Source organism: Prionailurus viverrinus, chromosome D1 (genome assembly GCF_022837055.1).
Source record: "Prionailurus viverrinus isolate Anna chromosome D1, UM_Priviv_1.0, whole genome shotgun sequence".
Classification (NCBI taxonomy): domain Eukaryota; kingdom Metazoa; phylum Chordata; class Mammalia; order Carnivora; family Felidae; genus Prionailurus; species Prionailurus viverrinus.
Window position 1 is genome coordinate 101,940,842 of NC_062570.1, and position 6,287 is coordinate 101,947,128.

The window sequence follows — 6,287 nt, forward strand, 5'->3', positions numbered from 1 at the left end:
AGTTCCATCTGATCCAGATTCTGCATTTATTCCACCCATTTTATCATTTAGGCATTGGTATATTCATCTACTTGGAATTTTCCCTATTTAAAACATACATTACATTATCTACATAAATATTTTTATTCTGTGTCTCTTGTTATCTCTTTGTCTTTGTAACTCAAACACACATGTACACACACACTGTCACCTTTGTTTGTGTGTGTATATATGTATATTCATATTTTATACTAATTAATACATAATAATGTAATAATATTACATATTTTACTTGTATACATATTCATAAATTTATACCCATTTTCTTGAAGAACTGCCTATTTGATTTTTACACACTAAGAAAAAAACCCAAAGGAATGAAATTCAGATATGAAAAGCCACAGGCAATTGACATTCAAATGGACAAAAAGGGAATTTGGATATGTAGAGTCCCACCAACTCTCATACACTATTGTTTCAGATATATTCTAGAAGATAAATCTTTAGTACAGCACTTTACTTGAAAGTCGTTGCTATCTAGCTTAATTCCATTCAGAAAATTTATTGAGTGAAATAAATATTGTGTATTGATATTTAGCTAAGAGTTGGCAGAATAAAGAATGCTTCTTGCTGCTTTGAAAATTCACACATTCATTTATTCATTTACACTGTAAAGACTGGTTTTTTTTTTCTTTCTGTTCTAGGTTCTGGGATTATAGCAGTGACCAAACATCCCAACCTCATGGAGCATATATAGTAAGAGAATGGACAGATTTAAGTACATAGACAAAGATATCTGTCATTATGTTAGTTACAACCAAATGCTATGAAGAAAAATGAATATGGAATGCGTGTAGATGCAATTTTTTCCATATTGTTGGGATACTAATATCCATACAAAAGGACATAACATATTTTTAGTAAACAATGTATAAAACGATTTACCTGTAACAAGCTGATTTGCCACGTTTTGTAAAACAAGGTGGGAAGATTTATAATATATTTCTTAAGTATATTCTGTAGAGTATTTACAAAATAATTCCAAAAAGCCAATTAAAAGAGTCTTTGTTCCTCATGGGCGTAACCTTAATTTAATGCTCTGGGAACTGAATTCTCCTTTGGGGTTAATATCCCTACATAACATATACATACACTGCTTAGTTCTGTGCATGAGATCTTTAGCACAATTAGAAAAATTAGCTATCTGTTTTAATACTGTGGAAGGTATAAAATAAGGGTAGGTTAGTTTTGCTTTTTTAATATAGTAAAGTGAGAATTCCTATTAGAAAGCCTGTTTTCCCCTGTAAACACTGAGGTGTTACACATGAGGCATCATCTAACGAGAGTGAGGAAGAAGACGTTAAGATATATGAGAGATTTGAGGAGCACAAAGACCAGGGAAACCACAGACTAGGAAAAATGTTCATATCGAGTAATCCTGACAAATGACCTACATTCAGAATACATACACATCCTCTACAACTCAGGGAGAAAATATAACCGGCCCCATTTTCAAAAAAATTCTGAAGTCAATAGGCATGTCACGGAAGATACATGAATGGCCAATAATGACAGAAAAAGAATGTCAACATCTATAATTGTCAAGACAATGCAAGTTAATACTATAGCTGGATACCACTTCCCAGCCACCTCAATGGCAGGAATTAAAAAGATGACAGTGACTCTCTGGAAAGACAGTGCATAGTAGGGTCCTAGGCTCTCCTCAACCCATGATACACCTAGATTATAGCCTCATCAGTGAAATAACCCAGAAAATGACCCAAAGACTGGCAGAATAAACTCTCCACAGCCAAATGTAGAGAAGAAGCCACATCAGAGAGGATAGGAAGGGTGGAAAATACAGTCCAGAGTCAAATGGACCGGTGGGACTGTCCACAGGATGGAGGGATGTGGCAGAAAGGGAGAGGTGAGAGGAACAGACCCCCCACACCAGACCCCTCAGACATGGGAAATCCACATAAGGAAGATGAATCCCCATAATATTTGGCTTTGAAAATCTAAAGGGCCTCACTTAGTGAGTTCTTATAATCAGGGGTGCTTAACATCTGCAACTTTAAAAATCAGGGGACTCAGCTCTGGGGGGGTGGGTGGAGGGAAGGAAAAAACTGAGTTTCTGCCTTTAAAAAGATATCATAACAAACATCCCTACTGAGAGACAGCATAGAAGCCGCAATCTGAAAAATGCGTGGGGTATAAGGGAAGATTTATCTACTGATCTCAGAGCATGTGTTGGAGGAACAGCGATATTTGGGAGACTGCTCCAAAAACATAAGAGCTGGTGGAGATCACTGCCCTCCCCCCACCCCCAACCCAAGTCTAGATACATGGGCACCTGTGGGAACCAGTATAGCAGGCACACTAGCCACCCAGCTTGCTAACAGTGTTCCACCCCCATGCTCTGCCACAGATGAGCACCTCCATTCTGGCCTGGGAAAAAGTTTTCCCAGGTGGCTTCAGGTCTCCTCCTGCAGTGGACTGGCTCAGATGTTGCTGGCACCGGGCACCCTGCTCCCATGAACCTGCCCATTTCCAAAAAAAATTTTTTAATGCTTTATTTTTGAGATAGAGACAGAGCGTGAGCAGGGGAGGGGCAGAGAGAGAGCGAGACACAGAATCCAAAGCAGGCTCCAGGCTCTGAGCTGTCAGCACAGAGCCCGACGCGGGGCTCGAACTCACAAACAGTGAGATCACGATCTGAGCCGAAGAAGGGGGCTTAACCGACTGAGCCACCCAGGAGCCCCTGAACCTGCCCACTTCAATATGCTCTTGGCCACAGTCCATCCAAAGCGGTGCCACAAGTCTAATAGTGTGCACGCAGCCTGATGGGAACCAGCCCCACACCAAAGTGACTCCTGCTCTGGGGAGAGGCCAAGATAAGCACATACACCAGTCTTACTGCTGCCCCAGGAGTGAGCTGGGGGCAGATACTGGGTCTAACCATAGGCCCTGCCTACCAGCCAAAGCTTTTCAGGGAACAACACAGAGAAAGTGCTGAGCAATTCAGTGCTACCCAAATACATAAAGCAGCTAATAACAAACATAAAGAAAGTATCAATAGTAATACAATAATAGCAGAGGACCTTAACACCCCACTTACGTCAATGGATAGATCATCCAAAGAGAAAATCAGCAGGGAAATGGCTTTGAATGACAGATGGATTTAACAGGTACATTCAGAACATTCCACCCCAGAACAGCAGAATACACATTCTTTCTAAGTGCACATGGAAAATTCTCCAGAATAGATCACATGTTAGGCCACAAAAGAAGCTTCAATTCAAAATTCGAAAATATTGAAGTTATACCACGCATGTTTTCTGGTCACAACTCTATGAAGCTAGACATCAATCACAAGAAAAAATCTAGAGAAAACACAAACACATGAAGATTAAATAACATGCTACTAAACAGTGAACAGACCAACCAAGAAATAGGAGAGGAAATAAAAATGACAATAAATAAATAAATAAATAAATAAATAAATAAATAAAACAAATCACAGTGAGAATACGACAGTCCAGGGGTGCCTGAGTAGCTCAGTCAGTTGAACATCCAACTCTTGGTTTTAGCTCAGGTCATGATCTCACAGTCCGTGAGTTCGAGCCCTGCGTTGGCCTCTGTGCTGACAGTGTGGAGTCTGCTTAGAATTCTTTCTCTCCCTCTCTCTCTCTCTCTGCCCCTCCCGCATTCACTCTCTCTGTCAAAATAAGTAAATAAACTTAAAAAAAAAACCCACAACAGTCCAAAATCTCTGAGATGTGACAAATGTTGTTCTAAGGGAATTTTATAGTGATACAGGCCTATTGCAAGAAGGAAGAAAAATCTCAAATAAACAACCTAACCTTACACTTAAAGAAGCTAGAAAAAGAAGAACAAACAAAACCGAAAAACAGAGTTAGGAAGGAAATAATAAGGATTAAAGCAAAAATAAATGAAATAGAACCTAAAACAACAACAACAAAACAATAGAACAGATCACAATGAAACCAGGAGCTGATTCTTTGAAAAGATCAACAAAATTGAAAAATCTTTATTCAAACTCATCAAAAAAAAAAAAGCTGGAGGGGATTCAAATAAACAAAATCATAAATGAAAGAGGAAAATAACAACTAATACTACAGAAATACAAAGGATTTTTAGAGAATATTATGAAAAACTATATGCCAGTAAATTGGACATCTAGAAGAAATGGATAAATTCCTAGAAATATGTAATCTCCCAAAACTGAATCAGGAGGAGATAGAAAATTTGAAAAGATCAATTACTAGCAATGATTTTGAGTTGATAATCAAAAACTCCCAACAAACGGAAGTCCAGGACAAGATGGTTTCACAGATGAGTTCTACTAAACAATTAAAGAAGAGTTTATACCTATTCTTTACAAACTATTCCAAAAAATAGAAGAGGAAGGAAAGCTTCCAAATTTATTCTATGAGGTTAGCATTACTTTGATACCAAAACCTGATAAAGACACTGCAAAAAAAGACAGAACTACAGAATATCTCTGATAAACATAGATGCAAAAATACAACAATACATTAAAAAATTATTCACAGTGGTCATGTGGGATTTATTTCTGGATGCAAAGATTGTTCAATATTTGCAAATCAACCAATGTAATATATCACATCAACAAGAGAAAGGATAAAAACCATATAATCATGTCAATATATGCAGAAAAAGCATTTAACAAAGTACAACATCCATTCATAATAAAAATCCTGAACAAAAAGGTTTAGAGGGAATACACATCAACATAATAAAGGCCATATATGAAAAACGCATAGCTAATATCATATTTAATGCCGAAAAATTAAGAGCTTTCCCCCTGAGATCAGGAATAAGACAAGGATGTCCACTCTCAGCACTGTTATTCAACATAATATTGGAAGTCTTAACCACAGCAATCAGACATGCAAAAGAAATAAAAGACATCCAAATTGGTAAGGAGGAACTGTCACCATTTGACAATGACATGATAGCGTATGTAGAAAACCCTAACGACTCCACCAAAAACTATTGGAACTGACAAATGAATTCAGTAAGGTCACAAGATACAAAATCAATATGCAGAAATCCATTGCATTTCTATGTACTAAGAATAAAGTAGCAGAAAGGGACTAAGTGAGTTCTAACGGAAACAACACCCATTTCCTGATTTAGAATTTTTATTGCTTACATAAGACACTTTTATCATTTTGTCCCTTCATTACTGACAGCAATTTGTTCTATAATTCTACATATTACCTTTCGGCTCTTGTCTACCCACAAACTACTGTAAAATAACAGCTACCCTAATAAGCATGGTTTTAGTATTTTACAACTAAATTGTAGCATAGGATTATTCCAGATTATTTGATACTCTTTGAAATTGGTCTTTACTGAAGTGCATAATGTAGCGTGATATTAGTGTGACACATTTAATATCTCTTCCTTTTAATATTTTGGCAGTTTGTATTCTTCCCCTTACAGAAAGTTATTAGGGTAGAATTTCAGTTTTACTCCGACTTTTTTTTCCTTTTCTTTTAGATGTCTTGATGTGTACAGTAACTCTCAGCGAATGGGTACCCAAGTTTTCCTTCATCCCCAATAGCATTGGGAGTGTTCATTTCATTGTCTGTGTGTATAAATATAGTAGGTATAAAAACATCAGAAAACACTGATCCATCAGTTACAATTTATTGGAACAGAAATGTGTTTCCCTTAATCTCAATGTCACAGTATGTTATGATAACGTTACAGCTCAAGAAGAAAAAAAAATCCTTTATTTCAAGACATTGTCTTTTAAGAAGCAAACTTCAGAATTAAATACAAATTTTCTTTTGTTTCCACATTAAAACTCTGTAGACAGAGATTGATATTGACTTCCTTGCACCCCACTCCTAACAAATCAGCCTGGTTCTATTTACCCCTGAAGAATCTCAATATATTCAAAAGCACAATATTTTTAAGGAGAAAAATAATAAAATTTGAAGTAAAAAGAACCTAGGTGAACTTCCAATTCAATAAGTGATAGAACAGTCCGAGTCGTACTTTTCCTACTTTTATTTCTAAATTCTGACATTAATAAATACGGGTCTTTTAATCTTATAAACTGAGATCTGAATCATACTGGAAATATGTAGTTTTTTTGTTTGCTTGTTTTCTTATAAAAAAGATAGTTGTTCATCAAGGAAAACTGGTACATAGATACAAGGAACAAGATTTACTTTTCCTTAATTCTATGATAAAAAAAGTCATCATAATGTATATATTAATGCACCCTTCTTTTCTCATAAAAAGCTATA